The 22,869-nt window shown below is 40.7% G+C and overlaps 1 long non-coding RNA gene across 1 annotated transcript in view; it reads right to left on the bottom strand.

Annotated features, from left to right (window-relative positions):
- LOC110261192 overlaps nucleotides 1–22,869 on the bottom strand; it is an 87,626-nt gene that overhangs the window by 57,928 nt on the left and 6,829 nt on the right. The gene's annotated exons all lie outside the window — the stretch shown is intronic.

Raw genomic sequence — 22,869 nt, forward strand, 5'->3', positions numbered from 1 at the left:
AATATGTCACTTTAAAGAGACCCCCAAATGAGAGTAAATACACTAATGATCCTTTTTTTATTTTCCGAGAAATGCTGACTCCAGCCTTAAATCATATCCCTATTTACTCATGAAATAATTAATACATCAAATATTTGCAAACCAATCTAATTTCAAGGAGTATTTCAAAATGGCTATTTTCTCATTTGCATGGAAAAAAACTCTTCTTAAGAAACACTAAGTTGAGAATAATAATGTCTTTAAACATTTTTATTCCTTTCTCTTCTCTTCTCACCAAAATAGTTAAGGAAAAGTTTCATCTCAATTTTCAGCAGCAAATATTATTTTAGAGAGCTGCCGCCAATTGTAAACATCTCAATTCATTTTCTTTTAAACTGCACTATTTTATTGAATAAATTATTCAGTGTCAGGGACTAAACAAGGGACCACATTACTCTGAAAGGAGCTGAAATATTGTATTAGAGACTAGCAAGCTGTCATGGCAAATTGGGCATGACCCACCACCCCTGCTCCCACCCCTAGCCCCTACCATGTTCCTTAAGCTTCTGTGACTGAATCACAAGTCTGGAAAACTCAATTTGGTAAGTGTGGGAAGACAGAACTTAATTGAAAAGTTATTTCTAATGAAATGCAAGGTGGTAAAAGGTTGGGGTGGCAGGGTAGATCATTTGAGTCTTTATTAATAACACCAATTCATTTTAATTCAGTGAAGCACATAATTGGCATCAAGCTTTTCAAGTTCACCACACACATTCCTGTGCTTGGAATCTCTAAAACTTTTCTTATTTGGTAATAGATGTTTTAATAATTTGCATTTTAACAAGAGGTTACTTGTAGCTGGCTTATACTAATTATGTGTGTTGAGTTTTACTAAGCCAGGGATACCCACCAGCCAGTGACAAATCTTTCTCTAAGTTTTAACTTGAATATTCCCTGTAATTATTCTGTAGTCAGCTAAGACTCCAGTAAAGAGATGAATGGGGCCCCTTGGATAATCTGAGGTTGTTGGTGAGGTCAATGACTATTCCAGTTTGTTCCATAGCTCCTACATGTAAATCCCTTTACTAGGAGCTCGGAGAAAGCCTGGAGAGCATTTGTTTCATTGTCTTTATCTCTGCAACTGCAGGCTTTCTATGATGCAAGACCTAGAGGGGTACATGTACCACTGAATTATTTTGTTGTACAGTGGAAATTAACACAACATTGTAAATCACCTATACTTCAATAAAATCATTTTAAATTTTTTTTTAATTTTTAAAAAGACCCAGGTGCTCAAATGGACCATCTCCCTGGGAGGTGAGTGTAAAGCAGAAGGGCTGTGTTTCTGAGGAGAAAAAAGAAAACTGCCTCTCATTCACAGGGTAGAAGAGAGGAAGAGTTGTTGGTTTAGTGAAAAAGTCTTTGGACTGAGAGTTCAGAGACATAAGTTTTCTAATCTTCCTTGGCTGAGATGACCAACTAGCCAATCACACCAAGACGAGTTTCTTCTGGGGCTTTGTGCCATCATACAATTCTATACAAGCAAGAAGTAGCAAAGGAAAAGAGGCAAAAGGAAAAAGCAAGAGGAAGAATAAGCCATATCATGAAAGTGAAAACAAGTGGACAAGTAACCCACGAAGCTCTCATCAATGCAAAATATAACAGACTAATGCCTTCATATGAGCTTCGTAAATGTGCACAGTGTTTCTGGCTTAATTCACTGATAACATTAGTATCTACTAGATGTGATTGGGGTTATAAATGTAACTAAAAATAGCCACTTGCCCCCAATCTTACAAGCTCATAGAAAAAAAGATATATATGAAGAACATTATTTGTAAACAAATGATATGAAGAAATATTATTCATTCAAATAGGGTTCAATAATCTTGCAGGATCTCAGAAGGAAACTTTAGAACACAGAGTTTTCTAAGTCTGGCTGTGCATTAGAATTACAGCACAAAACTATGTTTTTTGGAAAACACAAATGCCAAACCCCAGAGGGTAGACCTCCAGAATCTATATTTGTTTTTCTTTTTAAGGCTACACCCGCTTTGTGTGGAAATTCCCAGGCTAGGGGTTGAATCCGAGCTGGAGCTGCTGGCCCATGCCACAGCCACAGCAACACCAATCCGAGCTACATTTGCGACCTACACCATAGCTCTTGGCCATGCTGGATCCTTAACCCACTGAGCGAGACCAAGGATCAAACCTGCATCCTCATGGATACTAGTCAGGTTCTTAATCCACTGAGCTACAATGGGAACTCCCCAAATCTATATTTTTAACAAGCCTCCTAGATCACTCTTATTCAATTATCTTGGCACCAGAAAAGTTTCCAATTTTGAAACTAATGCAGCCACTTTCATGACTTTCCCAGTTCTAAGAAAGAAAAAGTCACCTTCCCTAATCATCCAGGCAGAGAAACAGAAAAACTTCCTTAGTCAATCCAGAACCCAGAGTAGCCTTTCCCCATTTCACTTCATCCTACTCCTTTGCTCTTTCCAGTTGGCTGGCGGTTGTTACAGTTGATACAGTCAGGGATAGGAAGAAAGAGGGAGTGTCAGATTCTCAACCTTAATGGATATTTCTGTGAGTATGAGGCAGGTTTAGCAGGCAGCAATGTACAGATGCATTTACATTGCATCTAAGAGGATTTCTGTTGTGGCTATGCAGTAGCAAACCTGACCAGTATCCATGAGGACAAGGGTTCAATCCCTGGCCTTGCTCAGTGGGTTAAAGATCGGCGCTGTCATGAGCTGTGGTGTAGGTCACAGACTCGGCTTGGATCCCTTGTTGCTGTGGCTGTGGTGTAGGCCAGCAGCTATAGCTCTGATTGGACCCTTAGCCTGAGAACTTCCATATGCCTCAGGTGCAGCACTAAAAAACAAAACAAAACAAAACAAAACAAAAGACTTTATCTAAGGACAGCTGAAAAAAATTGGGGAGGTAAAAGAGCTCTTGTGGCTTTTAACACCTGCCAAAATAACTTTCTATAAATGAGGATATAGACGAGGTGCTCACCACAATGACTACACCTCCACCTGGTGAAAATGACAGGATGAGAACCCCGATCCTTGTATCCCCAAGGAGTGCCTTCTACAAAGCCTTCCCAGTTTCCTTCACTGGCTGCTAGTTGGCAGTTATGGAAGTAAGGCACACATGGCCTAGTTCTCCTGCCAGGATACCTATTTTTGCAGGAAAATTGATGGCTTGGCAAATAGTATGTTCTCCCTAGGCACTTCAGATATATTGTCTCAAAGCTGCTCACTTATTTATTCAGCAGCCGGAGAGCTCAAAGTTCACACTGAGTGCTTCCATTTTCCCCTAAAAATGTGTTTGTGACTGAGGAATACATACTGAAATAGTAAGCTATCATCCATGGCCTTTGAATTCACCAACAGATGGGGCAGACCAGGCTTGGCACTGTGGGCTGCTGATGGCCATTTGGGCAGGTTTAGCAACCACAGCATGACCAACATGGACTTGGCCCCAGAAAAAACAGGTGAGGGTGGACAGTACATATCCTAGGTCTGTGAGTCAAGGCAGTGACAGCCACAATGGGAAAGAGCCTCAGTGCAACAGGACAGGTAGACACAGAGGCATCACATTGCCATGCTTTTGTTTCCACATGCTCTTACTTTTCTGGGGATATGCTTAGTTCCTCGTATCACCCCTCCCCTGTAGGTACCTGGAGCTAATGAGAGGCCTGGCCTCTTCCAGCCACCTCTTCATGTTTTTTTTTTTCTTTTTTAGCCCCCCAGGTGGTATAAGGAAGTTCCCTGGCCAAGGATCAAATCTGAGCCACAGCTGCAGCAACACTGGATCCTTATGTTTGTCTGAGTTTTATGATAACTTGAACAAAAATGAAGTAACATCCCTGAATGGGTATTTCCCTTCCCTCCTGCATGTGGCCCATCCTCGAGAACTTTGGTGTCACCCAAAGTGTCCCTCACAATCATCATTACTTTGCTTTATGTCCAGCCTCTCTGCTAGACTATTAACCACAAAGGTAAGAATCTCCCTTTTCCAACTGCCTACCCAGGAGTTCCCTGATGGCATAGCAGTTAATGATCCAGCATTGTCACTGCTGTGGTTCAGGGCACAGGTTTGATCCCTAGCCCAAGAACTTTCACATGACATGGATGTGGCCAAAAAAAAACCTAGTGTCTACCTCAGTGCTCTGCATATAGTAGGTACTCAAAAAAACCTTTGAACAGAATTGAATCAAACTGAACTAAATCCTATCTAATCTGATAGAAGTGCAAGGAATCTAGAAGGAGGAAAGTGGTAATGGGGTCCTTCACTTTGTGCAGCTTGCTGACACCTCTAAGGAGGGGGAAGGGGTGCCCAAAGTAAAGGAAGGGGGCATGGTCTTCACAGGAAATATTTACCTTTTTTGTCTTTTTTTTTTTTTTTTTTGCTTTTTAGGGCCACACTTGCAGCATATGGAGGGTCCCAGGCTAGGGGTCTAATCGGAGCTACAGCTGCCACAGCCACAGGAGCAACAGCCACACCATTCAAGATCTCAGCCACATCTGCAAACTGCACCACAGCTCACGGCAACGCCAGATCCTTAATCCACCGAGCGAGGCCAGGGATCAAACCCTCAATCTCATGGTTCCTAGTCGTATTGTTTCCACTGGGCCAAAACAGCAACTCCCCACAGGAAATATTTCTTAATAGAAAATGACCCAAGCAGCTAAAGCATTGCCTCAGGACCATAATTGGCAAGGGGGGCAACATGTGAGATAACATTTCACTAAAAGAACCAGATGGGGACCGATAGTATTTTACTAAAGGATGTTTCACCTTAAGGCCTTCTGTCTTTCCACTTGGCTTAAAATAGTTTTAAATGAAGGACTGCAGTATAATCTTTCAATTCCATAGCAATTTATAAAGAAAAGAGCTCGTCTTTGGAGGAAGCTGAATAAACTACTTCTCACTTGGTAAAATTTTAAGATCGCTGAGAAGACACCACTCCCCAAAACCCTCAAAAACATGTCTTTCTTTCTTTTTTTTTTTTTTTTTTTTTTTGACAGCACCCATGGCATATGAAATTCCCAAGTCAGGGACTGAACCTGAGCAGCAGCTGCAACCTACACCACAGCTGTGGTAACATCAGGTTCCTAACCTCTGCACCACAGGGGGAACGCCAACAAAATATATCTTCTCTGAGTTTCCGTCGTGGCTCAGTGGTTAACGAATCCGACTAGGAACTATGAGTTTGCAGGTTCAGTCCCTGGCCTTGCTCAGTGGGTTAAGGATCTGGCATTGCCGTGAGCTGTGGTGTAGGCCACAGAAGTGGCTCGGATCCCGTATTGCTGTGGCTGTGGCATAGGCCTGTGGCTACAGCTCTGATTAGACCCCAGCCTGGGAACCTCCATGTGTGGCGGGTGTGGCCCTAGAAAAGACAAAAAAAAAAGACAAAAAAAAAAAATATATATATATCTTCTGATACTGGTTATTATTCCTGTTTCCCACACATTGATTAATGACTGAGGAAATCACGTCACCACTCTAGACTACAGAACTAGAGGTCTACTTTGCCATATTACATATGACAAAATCAACCATGAGTAGCCCTCTTATAGCTACTATAGCTCTGATTGGACCCTTAGCCTGAGAACCTCCATATGCTCTGGGTGTGCCCCTGAAGAAGACAAAAAGACAAAATAATAATAATAATATGAAATATATATACATATAATTGAATCACTTTACTGTATACCTGAAACTAACACAAAATCGTAAATCAACTCTACTTCAATTTTAAAAAGAAATAATATACAATAATGAAAATGAGCAAAATATTTCTGTTAAACAATATGGTTGATTCTCACAAACAGATTACTGATTGAAAATAACAATACACTATGAATTGTTCATATGAAATTTGGTGACAGGCAAATCTAAAGTATGGTTTTAAAAGTCTGAATTGTGGATTTCCCATTTGGCACAGCAATAACAAATCAGACTAGTATCCATGAGGATGCAGATTCGATCTCTGGCCTTGATCAGTGGGTTAAGGATCCAGCGCTACCGTGAACTGTGTATAGGTTGCAGACATGGCTGGGATCCTGCATCAAATCAGAGCTGCAGGTAGACAGCTGCAGCTCTGATTTGACCCCTAACCTGGGAATTTCCATATGCCATGGGTGTGGCCCTAAAAAGCAAAAGCAAAAAAAAAGTCTGGATGGTGGTCACCTTTGGGGAGTAGGTAAGGTTGATGATTGAGGGGGCACAAGAGGAAGGCTCCTGGGGGCTAGCACTGTTCTGTTTGTTTTTTTTTGTTTGTTTGTTTTTATTGAACTATAATTGGTTTGCAATATTATATTAGTTTCAGGTGTACAATATAGTGATTCAATATTTTACACTTATATTCCATTTACTTTTTTTTTTTTTCGTTTTAGGGCCACACCTGCAGCATATGGAAGTTCCCAGACTAGGGGCTGAATTGGAGCTACAGCTGCCAGCCACAGCCACAGCAACATGGGCTCCAAGCTTCATCTGTGACCTACATCACAGCTCACAGCAACACCATCCTTAAGCCACTGAGCAAGGCCAGGGATCAAACCCACATCCTCATGAATACTACTGGGGCTCATAACCGCTGAGCCACAGTGGGAACTTCCACTTATATTCCACTTCAAATTATTGCAAACAATTGCTATATTTCTTAGTGCTGTAAAATATATTCTTGTTGCTTATTTTACACATAGTAGTTTTTATCTCTTAATCCCATATCCCCAACTGTTTTTTCAGCTGGGTAGCAGTAATTACATGAATGTTTATGATGATTTGCTAAGCTGACCACTTAAATTTTGTATATTTTTCTATATGCTTGTCATATTTGACAAAAGTTTTTCAGTGAATATCCTTTAACCCAGCAATTTTACTTCCAAAAATTAAATCTAAAGTTGATGTAAGATATAGAAACTATATTCACTGCAGTTATAGAGATATGATAGAAAACTGGAAACAATCTAAAGATTCAACATAGAGTATTACTTCAATAAATCAGAATATATCCACATAGTGGATATGATATATCTATTAAAAATATTGCTCTAGATTTATATTTGTTCATGTAGAAAAATGTCTTATTCTATTAAGTGAGGAAAATTGTTTATAGAATAGGAAAGAAATAAAGCACTAATTTTAGAAATATATGCATATAAAGTATGGTGAAATAATATATTACCAGTTACTGTGTCTATATAATCTTGTAATTACTTTTCTAATTTTCCTACATAGATTACTAAAGTTATAAATAATAATGGCTACCACTTATTGAACACAAACTGTGTGACAAATATTGAGAAAATATAAAACATATTTTCTTATTTAATCTTAATCATAACTCAGCACGACAAAAAAAAATCATCTGCATTTTGCAGCTAAGGATACTGAGTAGAAGTAAATAAACAAGCTCTAAAAACAGAAAATGGTCACTATATTTAACTAGGGTCTGTCTGGCTCCCCAGCATACACTCCTTTCCACAACATCACATGGTAAGATTGTATTAAGAGTTTCACAGTCAGGCTTTAAACCCAAACCACTCCATTCTATTTTAAAGCAAGAATTTCTATAAGCTCATAAAGTAGCAAACAAAGATCAGCTTTAAAAAAAAAAAAAAAAAAAAAAGGACCTTGATAGACTTGATAAATGTGATATGAATAGGGAATAGAAATAATAACAACTACCATTTATTACATGATCACCAAGTGTTGAGTACTTGCTGAGTATTAGCTCATTTAAACCTCATTATCCTGCAGTAGATTGATTGCATTAATGGCCCCAACTCTCCCTCTTTCCTTGTTTCCATATTCTTTGCATGTCACTTTTCACGCCCTCCCAGTCTGACTCAGGACTTAGCCATGTTGTCATGGCCAATAGAGTATTATCGACCACAAAGCAATCACAGGGTTGAAAAGTGCTCTGTGTGTCTGCCTACTGATCCTGCTCTCTGTCATCACCATGAGACCATGCCCAAGCTAGCCTGCTAGAAGATGCAAGACACATGGAGCCCTGCCATCACCCAAGTCACCCCAGATAAGGCCACTGAGATTAGCCAATAGCCAGCCAACACCCAGACAAATGATCCCATCCAATCAAGACCAGCAGAGTTGCCTTGCCAACATCCATGTAATTTTAAACACACAAGCAATAAATGTTCTATGCCACTGTAGTTCTATGCCACTGAGGCTTTGTGATTATGAGGTTCCACGCTGCTTTTTTTATGCAGATGTAGTGTTGATGTAGCAAAAACTACTGATACAAATAGTATTATTATTATTATTATTATTTGTATTTTACATAGGAGAAAACTGAGGCTCAGAAAAATCATACAGCTGGTAAGTAGTGGAGCCAGTATTTGAATACAGATATGTATGCCTTAATCCAGAGGAATTGCTTTTAATTACCACTCTCTCTCTCTCTCTCTTTCTATATATGTATATATATAGCCTCTAAAAATGCACTCCCGGCTATAATTTTACACAGAGCACGTACACATGCAGGTCTTTCTCCACAGCTGCTCACTGACTAAACATTTAAAATTGGGAAGCTGTATTTCTGACTAACTCAAATCTGAGCTACATATAGCACTTTTAAAAAGCTGACTGATCATAGTTCTTGTAGTTTAAACCAAAGATTTTGTGCGTGGGGACTCTGGTATTTTTTTTCTCCCTCTCCTGCACTCTCTCTTACGTAGTCCACAGGCACTTAATTTCTCACAGATGCCTTCAGTGCTGACATGTATCCCCATATTAATTTGTGCACTTCAGAGCTTTATCCTAAAAACGCTGATGACAACCAATAGAAGATGTAAAGTTTGACCTTCACTTACACAATGATTGGCATTGACTATAATTCCTTACGAGATTTCACATAATCAACATGCTGATGTGCACAGCTAGAGTACATAATCAGTTGCTCTGTATCAAAAATCACCTTGCAGTTGGGGCAAGGAAACAAATTCTCACACTTAATGGTTAGGAGGATCAATTTTTAGATATACTTTTTTTTTTTTTTGTCTTTTTGCCTTTTCTAGGGCCGCTTCCTACAGCATATGGAGGTTCCCAGGCTAGGGATCACATCAGAGCTGTAGCCGCTGGCCTATGCCAGAGCCACAGCAACAAGGGATCCGAGCCGTGTCTGCGACCCACACCACAGCTCACGGCAATGCTGGATCCTTAACCCACTGAGCAAGGCCAGGGATCAAACCCGCAACCTCATGGTTCCTAGTCGGATTCATTTCCACTGCGCCACGAAGAGAACCCCAATTTTTAGATATACTTTTCATAGTCCATGTTAAAGAGAAGCAAGGATGATAAATGGATAAAGTATATCCACCCAAAGTTTTGTTTTCTAACCAGAAACCCTCAAGACATAGGGATCAAAGAGCTCACGGATAGTATGGGGCCAGGTGCTGTGAGCTCAGATTCTCTCACCTGGAGGGAAGCACAGCGTGTGACAAGTAGAGGAAGAGGAGTCTGGGAATGTGCCCTCTAGTCCCAACACCACCTCATACAGGTGGGTGGTGTGACAGACATCTTTCTTTGCTTCTAGATCACTCCTCGCCCTGCCCAACCTACTAGGAGCCAGAAGATGTACAAGAATGAACTTCATTGCCTCTGGCTCCCAGTTGCCTTTGTTGGCTAGGGTGCACCAGCAACAAATGAGCAAGATAGAGATGGAAGTAGGGGGTTTGTTCTCCTGGCTTTCCCCCATCATTTCAAATGGGTGGCTGTGTCAGATGGCCCCCATGAGACATCCCCCGCATCTCTGGATTCTGTTAATCGTTTCATGCCTTCAAACTTAGAAGTAACCACAGCCCCACTATATACAGCTCTAGGATTCTGCACTACCTCCTAAGACTTTCCCCTACACCATGTGCAAGCCTTTGTAAAGAGTCTCCTCATTACACTTCCTTGAAGTATCCAACTTTGAGGGGGCTGGGAGTGATCCCCTCTGTGACTCTAGGGAAGTCCTCTCAGGGTGTATCACCTTCCTGATCTATAGAATGGAAAACACCTCTTCTTTTATGAAGGGTGGGCAGGTTATTTGTGTGTTAGATCCTAACATCAACATCTTTGAAAGGGTTCCGTGTTGCAGAATGTAAAGATACTGTTGTGTGAAGTTGATATCTTAAAACCTTATTGCAGAACAGAAAAGAAGTATATGCTTGAAATACAGGAAGAAGTATCTGACTAAACAGAGGGATTTGATCTGAAAACAAACAGGGAGTGATGAGAAGGAACAGAAATTGGGCTTTCTTTGAACTACTAGCCTCTGTGGGATCCGTTCAGATAGTGAACACTTTCTTATTTTCCGCTCCTTCTCATCACCGTCTCCTAAATGGAGTCCACTAGAGAAAGTCATTGCTTTGTTAAAATAAGGGATCTTCAACTTGCTGACATAAAAAGTGAATATACTTGGTGCTGAAAAATGTGGATGAAAACTGAAAACTTCACTCAGATCAACATAATAACCCTCTGCCCACTGCTTCTCCCTGGCACTCTCACCTGACCAAGGGGCCTGGACTCTAAAATTGTGCCCCACCACCCTTTCCCATTATGGTATTAACTGACAGGTGAGTTGTTCATTTTTTTTGGTCACACCCACAGCATGCAGAAGTTACCGGGCCAGGGATCAAATGTGCCACAACAGCAACAATGCCAGATCCTTAACCACTAAGGCACCAGGGAACACCAGTAAGTTGTTAATTTTTAATAAAATTTATTTATTCATTCAGCCTTATTTATTAGACACCCACTAGGTGCCAGGAACTCTCCTAGGCAATGGTAAACAAGTTCCTTTTCTCTTTGAGCTTGTATTTACTGCCATAGCCCATGGGATAAGGATCATTTTAAAGAAAATCTTAGAGAGAGAAAAATCAAGGCATTAAGATTGATTTACAGTATCCTTTATATACACACACAAACATAAGAGACTCTTCAGTATTCAAAAACAGAATTTCAGGCCACTAAATCTAATCGGAACCTCACGCTTACATACCACCCCACCCCATTTCCTACACCCAGAAATTCCAATGAGGAAACAGACGGTGTGACCTTGAACAAATATTACAACCTCTCTGTTCCTAAATAAATGACAAAACCAAGACTAGTCTCCAGGCCTCCTGAATCCCATCATGCTTTATCCCTGGGTGCTAATTTCTCTTGGTGTTTTCATGGTGCTGTTATACCTCTAGTGGCTGGGGGTCGTCATAGAAAAGCATCTTCCCTTTGGAAGCCTTCATATCTGTAGTTTTCCCTACCAGGCCAGCTCTTACTCCCCCTTCAAGCCTCACTAGAAGGATCCTTGGAACTTCCAGAACAGGCTGGATCCCCCTGTCAGGTGCATCATGTAACTCACCCTCCTCTGTTGGCACTGCTCAATTCCCCACTGGACTTTTGTGAGGCTGGAAACCGGTCTTTCCACTGCATCCAGCAGATGGCAGGCTTGCTGAAAGGATTTGTGAATCAATGAAACTTTAATTTATAAAGGAAATCAATGAGAAAACTGAGAGACGGTCACTGCATTTTGAACGGTGGAGAACTCTTAGGAATGCAACATCTCTACACCTTGATTTTTACAAGTCATAATAATAAATGCCATTTTGAATAAGAGAAAATAGAAGGCTACCCTCTTTGGTCTTGCTATGTGAGGAACCAGGTTCTCCTCCCACTCTTTTTTTCCCATTCCTTGATAGCAGCCTTTCTCTGTGCCAAGGGTAATTAACACAAACAGTCCCTCTCCTTCCCTTCACTCAAAACAGTGCAGAAAACATGTCTCCCAGCTTAGAAAAAAAGCCATTTCCTCCTCGAGTCTAAATGGGATGAGAAAGGAGGATTAAAAGGCAGGGAGCCCTTCCCTCCAAACCCATGAATTGCACCCTCCTCGGGGCGGAGGAAAGACGACAGAGAAACACAGATGGCATGCTGGCAGTTGGATGAATTAATGTGATTGCATCCCTGGAATGTTTCAAGTGAGATATTCATGTAATTCATGCAAATTTAGAAATAATTGAGGCTCACGTTTCCAGGATAAAGTCGTGGCATTTTGCTTTTACCTGAACTACCCCTGAAAAGGGGGCATTTTTATTATTCCATATTCAATTATTCATAACCACACACTCATGGATTTTAGAACCATAAAAGGTCAGCCCTCTCTGATTCTGCAATTGTTTTCTTCTGAAGTCAGGAAGCAGCCCATGAATATGCACGTGCACACAATCCTGACACTCCGTTCACTGTTCATTAACAGTGTGTTCACTGTATATTTCAAAGTCAAACAAATAATACCTGTCATGAACATGCATTTTTAATATCTCCTATATTTCATTTTAAATGAAATGTCAAAATGATGGAAAATATTTCCATGGAAGTTTGGAAAGGGCAGCGTCTTACCAATGCTGCCTTGTGAAAATCAGCACCATTGCAAAAACACCCTTAAAGAGGTACTACTGTTGCTGGAATCAGATTGCTTTTGGTATTTTACTGCTTTTGTCATTTCTGGGAAATGTCAACGTGAAATCTGTTTGCCCAGTCAATAAACTCCTGGGGCTGACGGAACCGCTGTCCTCTTTGCATCTGAAAATGGAGGCTGTTTGTTTACAGCCTGTTTCTATTCCCTGCTTTGGGGCTAGAACTGCATTTTATTTGCATGTGATGCTCCTCTTCAAATATGTGCCCATTGTCCCTGTTCATTCTTTAAATGCTACTTCCCATTTTTAATGGCAGGGAAATCAATCAGCTCTGACCTCCCTTTTCTCTCCAACCCTCAGAATTTCTTAATTTCAAACTCCCAGCTACTCTCCCAGAAATAGCCTCTTTTTTTTCCCTAGGAATTATTCCCTGGAATTTGGGCTACGTCAAGGTCAGAATGCAGCTGAGATGGGGTAAGGGGGTGAGAGCTTGTAATGGCAAGGGATGACCAGGAAAGTCTAGAGTAGGGTCTCAACCTCAGCACTACTGATATTTTGGTCCAGATAATTCTTTGTTGTAGGGCTGTCCTGTGCATTACAGAATGTTAACCACAGCCCTGGCCTCTTCCTACCAGATGCCCATAGCATACCACCCCTCTTTATATTGTGACAACCAAAAATGTCTCTGGATGCACTAAATGTCCCTGAGAGTGGGGTTGTGGTGGGGTGACAAAATCCCCACACCCCTAGAAAACCACTGATCAACAAGTACAACCAGAAATGACTATTTTCCCAGAAGTGTCTTCTCCTCTCAGTGCTGAAGAAAGCAGGGGCTCCAGGAGCTCCTGCAGATTGCACCAGAACAGAAGTGTGTGGTTCTCTGATACCCTGAGAAGAAGCAGTTTTCCATTCTCCACCATTTGGAGATCTGGCCAGGTAGACGTGGCCTGAGACTATGGCTGTGACTTTTGCCACCCCTAATCTTTTGACCAAAAGTAGAGTTTTCTGAATTCCAACCTAATAACGTTTACCCCATCACATAAGAGACTTATTTTTAGTGTATCTGCGTGTTCCTACCCTTCCACTGGTCTGCTCCTCTAAAGAAAACTCCAGCTTATAGATCATCAGACTCTTTTGCCTGAGTCAGAAGGTAGGGTCAGGTGGTGCAAGAGCAGGGAATTTGGGGATGACAATAAGCTCTTCATGTTCTTCAAGACATAATAACAAAGGACCTGAGTTGGTCTCTTAGTTCTGTGGACCACATTTTTTCACCCTGTTGCTGCTCTAGGACTGAAACACTTGGGTTATGGAATTTATCACCATTACACTTTTATCTGGATGGTATTTAACTTCTGCAAAGAATCTTTGGGAAGTGTTCTCTCAGATGAGTAGAAAAAGAGATACTATAATCCTCATTTTACTGATGAGAAAACTGAGTCCCAAAGAAATCAAGAAACAAAATATGTCAACTTCAGCATACTTATTTCCCATTTCCAAGTCTGCTTTCTCCAATTAAACATCACCTATCCTACACTATTGGTGGGAAAGTAAGCTCGTTCAACCACTACGGAGAACATTATAGAGGTTCCAGGAAAAAAAACATAGAATTACCATATGACCCAGTAATTCCACTCCTGGACATATATCTGGAGAAAACCACCATTCAAAAAATTACATGTGGAATTCTTTTGTGGCACAGTGGGTTAAGGATCTGGTATTGTCACTATAGCAGCTCAGGTCACTACTGTGGCGTGGCTTCAGTCCCTGGTCTGGGAATTTCCACATGCCATGGGTGTGGCCAAGAAAGGGGGGGAAAAGATACATGCACCCCAATGTTCATTGCAGTACCATTTACAATAGCCAAGACATGGAAGCAACCTAAATGTCCAGCAATACAGGACAATAATACAATGGAATATTACTCAGTCATTAAAAAGAATGAAATAATGCCATTGCAGCAACATGGATGGACCTAGAAATTATCATACTGAGTGTAGCAAGTCAGACATAGAAAGACAAATATCATATTATATCACTTATATGAGGAATATAATAAAAATGACACAAAAGTATGTATTTATAAAACAGGAAAAAACTCATAGATTTTAAACCAATCTTATTTATCATAGGTGAAACTTGCAGGGAGGGAAGTATTAGGAGTATGGGAATAACATATACACACTACTGTATAAAATAGATCAGGGAGAACCTACTGTGTAGCACAGGAAAATCTACTCAATAGTTTGTAATAACCTATATGGAAAAATAGAATGGATATATTTGTATGTATAACTGATTCACTTTGCTATACACCTGAAACTAATACAACATTGTAAGTCAACTATACTCCAAAAAATCGAATTAAAAATTGAATAAACATTGTAAGTCAACCGTATCTCAATAAAATTGGATAAAAAATTGAATTAAAGAAAGATGAAATAATGCCATTTGCAACAACATGGATGCACTTAGAAATTATCATACTGAGTGTAGCAAGTCAGAGAGAGAAAGACAAATATCATATGAGACCACTAATATGTGGAATCTAATTAAAAATGATACAAAAGAACTTACAAAACAGAAACAGACTCAAGGATTTCAAAAACAAACTTATGTTTACCAAAGAGGAAACACAGTGGGGGAGGGATAAATTAGGAAGCTTGAACTAACATATACATACTACTGTATATAAAATAGATAGGTAACAAGGACTTCCTGTATACCACAGGGAACTCTACTCAATACTGTGTAATAACCTATATGAGAAAAGAATCTGAAAAGGAATAGATACATGTGTATGTATAACTGATTTCCTTTGCTGTATGCCTGAAATTAACCCAACATTGTAAGTCAACTACCCTCCAATAAAATGTTTTAAATAAATAAATAAATAGCTATCACTTTATAAAAAACGCCTTGAAGCCAAACATTTCTCAGGCACACAGTTGACCTTGTGATATCTCTTCATCTTTTTTAAAAGGTCTACATATGTTAAATGGTTTATATGCATTGGCTGGTTGAAAATGGTTTATCTATGTTAAGTAAGTATGTCTACTGTGTTGAAAAGTTCTCATTTTCATAAGGAGAGAGGACTCAGCCTCAGTTTACCCATTAATAAACTCTTCTACAAGGGACAGGTGACAGGAAGCCTGCTATCATTCCAACAGGCAGTTTGCAGAGCCCAGACACTCAAGGTGAGTGGAAGGGGTGGGCTATGTGGTAAGGAGTGATGGTGGGACCCTGAGCCAAGCCTGGGTCTCCACATGTCAACACTTCTTCATAGGAGTAAGCATGGGGGAGGTAAGAACTCAGCGTCACTGTCAGGGATATGAGAGAAGAGGAGGTCCTACAGCTGCTTTTTTTTGTCAAAGCTTCAGGGAGCTGATCCCATAATAACTGACTATGATTGTGGATCACAAAATAAAAACAATGCACAGCCTTCCTCCCCACAATACACAATCGAAGAGGGAAGAGGGAGGGGCAAGACCATCTTTTCCTGAGCTTTCTCCTTCTGGTGCATTCTTTCTGAGAATCAAGAGGACATGGGCTCTAGTCAAGTCTCTAGAATCTAGCTTAATCTTCTTATACATATTCTACAGGTGATAGTTAGAAAAGGCAGTGCCCACCCAAGCTGTCTCACAGGGAGGAGCTCAAATTAGATATCGGATGTCAAAGCACTTGCAGATGGTAAGGCATTTTGTAAGGCATGATGATGATCTGCCAAGTGAATGTGGGACTGAGTTTCAGAGGAAAGAAGGGTCAGGCTAGATTGACCACAAAGGTTGATCGAATAGCACCCCTAAAACCCATATCCATCCAGGACTTCAGATTGTGACCTTATTTGGAAATAGGTTCTTTAGAGATGGAATGAAGGTAAGGATGGAGATGAGATAGATGAGACTGGGTTAGAGGGAGCCCTAAATCCAACGGACATTAGAAGTGTCCTGATAAGAAATAGAAAGGCACAAGAGACATGGAAAAGGTAATGCGAATATGGAGGCAGAGATTGAAGAGATGCATCCACAAGCTGAAGGATGCCAAGGAATGTGGGTCAGCACCAGAGGCAACAAGAGAGGCATTGGACAGTTTTGCCCTCAGAGCCTCCGGAAAGAATCCACCTTTCAAACAACTTGATTTCCAACTCCAGGCCTCCTCAGCTGTGAGAGAAAAACTTTATTCTTTTAAGCCACCTAGTTTGTGGTCATTTGTATGGAATTCCTAAGAAACTACTACAGCTGCTATGTACCCAAGGGACTAGGACTTTCATTTTCCCTCCAGTATGGGAGGATTGGAGCATCTTGAGCCAAACTACTCCTGGCTTCAAAGTATGGGGTGGGGCTAGCCACCACCAAAACCCAAAACTCCGGTGTTCCTGTTGTGTCTCAGTAGGTTAAGAACCCGACACATTGTCCACAAGGATGTGGGTTCAGGAGTTCCATCGTGGCACAGTGGTTAATGAATCCAACTAGGAACCATGAGGTTGAGGGTTTGATCCCTGGCCTTGCTGAGTGGGTTAACCATCTGACGTTGCTGTGAGCTGTGGTGTGGGTCACAGACACGGCTCGGATCCCAAGTTGCTGTGACTCTGGCATAGGACGGTGGCTCAAGCTCCAGTTAGACCCCTAGCCTGGGAAACTCCATATGCCATGGGAGTGGCTCAAGAAAAGGCAAAAAGACAAAAAAAAAAAAAAAAGGATGTGGGTTCAATCCCTGCCCTCGCTCAGTGGGTTAAGGATCCAACATTGCTGTGGTGTATGTCACAGATGTGGCTCAGATCTGGTATTGCTATTGCTGTGGCATAGGCCAGCAGCTATAGCTCCGATTTGACCCCTAGCCTGGGAATTTCCATACAATGCAGGGGGAAGCCCTAAAAAGAAAAGAAAGCAAAACAAAACTTCCTACAAGGAATCAGCCACCACTGAAGAAGTCCTGATCTTTCAGCCAAGAGAGATCAGTAATCTGATGATGCTAAAGATTTAATGGATGGCCATCATCCAAAAGTCTACAAACAATAAGTGCTAGAGAGGGTGTGGAGAAAAAGGAACACTAGTACACTGTTGGTGGGATTGTAAATTGGTGCAACCACTGTGGAAAGCAGTATGGAGATTCCTCAGAAAACTAAAAATAGAAATACCATTTGATCCAGCAATCCCACTCCTGGGCATCTACCCAGAGAAAACCACGATTCACAAAGACACATGTATTCCAATGCTCATTGCAGCACTATTTACATCAGCCAAGACATGGAAACAACCTAAATGTCCATCAACAGAGGAGTGGATCAAGAAGATGTGGTACATATACACAATGGAATATTACTCAGCCATTAAAAAGAATGAAATACCAGCATTTTTTGCAACATGAATGGACCTAGAAACTATCATGCTAAGTGAACTCAGCTGTACAATGAGACACCAACATCCAATGCTTTCACTGATATGCGTAATCTGAAAAAAGGACAGACTGAACTTCTTTGCAGAACAAATGCTGACTCATAGACATTGAAAAACTTACGGTCTCCAGAGGAGACAGTTTGGGGGGGTGGGGGGATGTGCCTGGGCTGTGGGATGGAAATTCTGTGAAATCAGATTGTTATGATCATTATAGAACTGCAGATGTGATGAATTCATTTGAGTAATAAAAAATTAAAAAAAAAAAGATTTAATGGGACCCCGAACTTAGAGGAAGGGTTTCCCTTTCCACCTTCCAACTTCTCAATTGATGGCATTAGGAGTCCTTCTCTAAGTGTGTCAGATCAAGGGGTCCAGAGGGAAATTCCATAGCCTTCCACATGAGAGTTAGACTGCCAGCAGAATCCCAGTTGCCTTTTGTACCCTGCTATCCACTCCCCTGTGGGAAGACACCTTGAAGAATTCCTAGGACAGGTCTGCAAAGATGTAGGTACATACTGTCTGCCACCCAACTCCTACCACAGTAGGAAACTATGTGTACCAATGAGAGTTTTCTGTGCCCTAATAATACAACTTCACACAGAAAGGATGAAATGGGATTTATTTTTTTCTGCATGAGAAGTCAGTGTGAGTGGTAGAAAGAGATAAACAGGTGAAAATTTACTCTGTAATTTGTCTTTGCCAGGAACTATGAATGTAAGCCAGCACTAGATCTAGAACATAGTGGGAGCTCTATAGTAATTGAACCACAATTAGGTGGTTAGGTAGTAACCACCTAATTTAACTGTGGTAGGTAACTACCTACCACAATTAGGTAGTAATTAAGCCAAATTAGGAGAAATTGTGATGGAGCAGGACTGGAGGGGAAGGTTGGGAGGTAAAGGGGCAGGAGCCATGGAAATGGATGTGGAGGGAGAGAAGCAGAGCATCCACAAATGGCAGGAGGAAGAAGCAGATAGTAAATAATAAAGGTGATGGAGAAAAAAGTCAGAGACCCAAAGAGTCCTAGGTCCATAAAGCTACAAGAGGACTTCTTGAAGTTCACTTAATGAGAATCTGAATGATTAAATGTTCATCTTTAAATCTTCCACTCTGCACCCCAAAAAATCTAATATCTGGGAATAAACCTGACCAAGGAGGTGAAAGACTTATATGCTAAGAACCACAAGACATTAATCAAGGAAATTAAAGAGGACACAAAGAAATGGAAAGATATTCCATGCTCCTGGGTTGGAAAAATTAATGTTGTAAAAATGGCTACACTACACAAAGAAATCTGAAGATTCAATGCAATCCCTATCAAATTACCCATGACATTTTCCATGGAACTAGAACAAACAATCCAAAAATTTATATGGAACCACAAAAGACCCAGAACTGCTAAAGCAACACTGAGGAACAAGAACCAAGCAAGAGGCATAACTCTCTCAGACTTCAGGCACTATTACAAAGCCACAGTAATCAAGACAGTGTGGTACTGGTACCAAAACAGACAGACAGACCAATGGAACAGAATAGAGAACGCAGAAATAAACCCAGACACCTCTGGTCAATTAATATTTGACAAAGGAGGTAAGCACATAAAATGGGAAAAAGACAGTCTTTTCTGCAACTATTGCTGGGAAACCTGGATAGCTGCATGCAAATCAATGAAACAAGAACACACTCTCACACCATGCACAAAAATAAACTCAAAAATGGCTTAAAGACTTAAACTGACAAGACACCATCAAACTCCTATAAGAGAATATAGGAAAAACATTCTCTGACATCAACCTTACGAATATTTTCCCAGGTCAGTCTCCCAAAGCAACCGAAATAAAAGCAAAAATAAACCAATGGGATCTAATCAAACTGACAAGCTTTTGCACAGCAAAAGAAACCAAAAAGAAAACCAAAAGACAACTTACAGAATGGGACAAAATTGTTTCAAATGATGCACCTGACAAGGGCTTAATCTTTAGAATATACAAACAACTTATACAACTCAACAGCAAAAAAGCCAAGAACCCAATTGAAAAATGGGCAAAAGACTTGAAAAGACATTTCTCCAAGGAAGATGTACAGATGGCCAACAAGCACATGAAAAAATACTTGACATCATTGATTTATTAGAGAAATGCAAATCAAAACTACCGCAAGATACCACCTCACACCAGTCACAATGGCCATCATTAATAAGTCCACAAATAACAAAGGCTGGAGGGGGTGTGGAGAAAAGGGAACCCTCCTGCACCGTTGGTGGGAATGTAAGCTGATACAACCACTATGGAGAATAGTAGGAAAGTACCTTAGAAATCTATACATAGAACTACCATATGACCCAGCAATCCCACTCTTGGGCATATATCTGGACAAAACTCTTCTTTAAAAAGACACATGCACTCTCATGTTCATTGCAGCTCTATTCACAATACCCAAAACATAGAAACAACCCAAATGTCCATCAATAGATGATTGGATTAGGAAGATGTGGTATATATGCACAATGGAATACTACTCAGCCATAAAAAAGGATGACATAATGCCATTTGCAGCAACATGGATGGAACTAGAGAATCTCATACTGAGTGAAATGAGCCAGAAAGACAAAGACAAATACCATATGATATCACTTATAACTGGAATCTAATATCCAGCACAAATGAACCTTTCCATAAAAAAAGAAAATCATGGACTTGGAGAACTGACTTGTGATTGCCAAGGGGGAGGGGGAAGGAGTGGGATGATGGGGAGCTTTTGGTTAATAGATGCAGACTATTGCCTTTGGAATGGATTAGCAATGAGATCCTGCTGTGTAGCCTTGGGAACTATGTCTAGTCGCTTATGATGGAGCATGATAATGTGAGAAAAGAGAATGTATACATGTATGTGTAACTGGGTCACCATGCTGTACAGTAGAAAAAATAATAATAAAAGATAAAAATAAATAAATAAATAAATCTTCCACTCTTTTCAAAATGAAAGTCTGTTTGGATTTAATGATTTAAAGAAGAGCTCTATCAAAGATAGCCACCATTTGCACAGCCCTCCGGGACAATGCCACTGAGCTGGGCAACAAGGCCCCAGGAACGATGGGCCACCTGGATTCAGAGAAGGTGGGAGACAGAATCATGTCCACATGGAGTTCCCAGCCATTTCCTGAGAACTTCTTTTATAAATACCCCTTCCCAATCTTAGGTTTTGGCAGTATTTTTGACCATCAAGCAAACTATGCTGGGAATTCTCTTGTGGCATAGTGGATTAAGGATCCGGTATTATCACTGCCATGGCGAGGGTTCAATCCCTGGCCTGGGAACTTCCATAAATATATATATGAAATGAGATTTTCCATGGAAGTCATGCTAAGGAGATTACCAATGGACAGCAAGAAGATTGTGATATGATTATAACCCCTCATCCATAATCCTGACACCCAAAACCAGAGATATTTTCCATAAATTACTTGGTATCAAAACCTGACTTGAACTGACATGTGGCTTTTAATGGTCTTCACTTATCCCACTTAGCAGGATATTCATTTTTGCTATAGAAATGTTGGTATATTTGATTATCAGATGCTGCCCCAGGTTATATTGGAAGTGTTCCATAGTATATACATCACATTTCCCAATTCCAAACAATTCTGATTTTTGAACTCTATCTGCACCAGTTGGAGAAAGGGATTGTAAGCCTATAATATCCTGGTCTTTGAGGAATGATCTCTGCCAGGAGAAGTAAGACTAAAAACAGTCATTTCTTCAAGATCCTAAGCAGGATATTTTGTTTTAATAGTAGGTCATTTCACAAAACCTAAAATTTTTCTTCTTTTTAGGGCCACACCTGCAGCATATGAAAGTTCCCAGGCTAGGGGTCAAAGAGGAACTGCAGCTACCAGCCTACACTACAGCCACAGCAACAGCAACACTAGATCTGAGCCAAATCTGCAAACTATGCCCCAACTTGCAGCACCACCAGATTTTTAACCCACTGAGCAAGGCCAGGGATCAAACCCACATCCTTAGGGAGAGAACATTAGGTTCTTAACCCACTGAGCCACAAAGGGAACTCCCAAGCCTAAAATTTAAACCATTAATTTGAAAATCTTCTTAATCACTAGGATCTGTGTACTATAGATATTATCTCTAAACATCTCTTACCTCTGGGGAGTGTTGGGATAGGGTGAGATTCAGAAATACAAAGGTGATAAGGGCTTGAAAGTCAGGGATAGAGTAAGGGTCAAAGACATCACTTGATTTTTTTTTAAGTTCAATCTTTTTTCATGGCCACAAATTAGATAAGAATATCATTACAGCAACCAAACGGCTAAATCAAAATGTCATGAACCTCATGACAGAAAGAAGGAGATCTTTATAGCTACTAAAGGAGAAACTGACTGCTCCCAAGACGCCTAAGACCCCTGAGAGATAAATGGCATCCATAAATCTAGCCAATAAAACACCTAAGCCCACAGGTCAAAACTGGAAAAGCCAAAGACCTGCTTTGTCAACATAGCACAACATTGGTCCTCACAAGCTTTGTTTTGTTTTGTTTAGTGTAAAGCGCTTGCTGACATTGAAACTTGGAAGTTTTCACATAATACTTTATATCCGTTTTTCCTTAAAGACCTGGCAACATTGGACCCAGTTCACGTATGACAATGATCATCTGATCTGGGAAGAAGCCATTGCACCATCTTAGATAGATGTGATCTTTCCATTTCACCGCAGTCCCCATAATTTTCTGGGGGCTCCACCTGGTCCTGCCGACATTTGGGAGTGAGACAAACACTTTGGCCATGCAGGACCTCTGGATACATTCTATGGATCCTAAGACATACCAGGGACATGATAGGGCTACTTCATGCCTGTGGACAAGCTGGGAAAGGGTCTTTTTCTGCAGAGAGTACTGACAGGCTTGCTCCAAAACACACACTTGAGCAGTAACAACTAGTCAAATGATCCAGAGAAATCCCAAAGGGAAGCACGGAGCAGAACTGAGAAGTCAGTGAAGATTTTTACAGAAGTGAAATAACAAGATTAGGGAGGAGCAGATGTAGGTACTAT

This window comes from Sus scrofa, chromosome 1, assembly GCF_000003025.6.
Source record: "Sus scrofa isolate TJ Tabasco breed Duroc chromosome 1, Sscrofa11.1, whole genome shotgun sequence".
NCBI classification, from domain to species: domain Eukaryota; kingdom Metazoa; phylum Chordata; class Mammalia; order Artiodactyla; family Suidae; genus Sus; species Sus scrofa.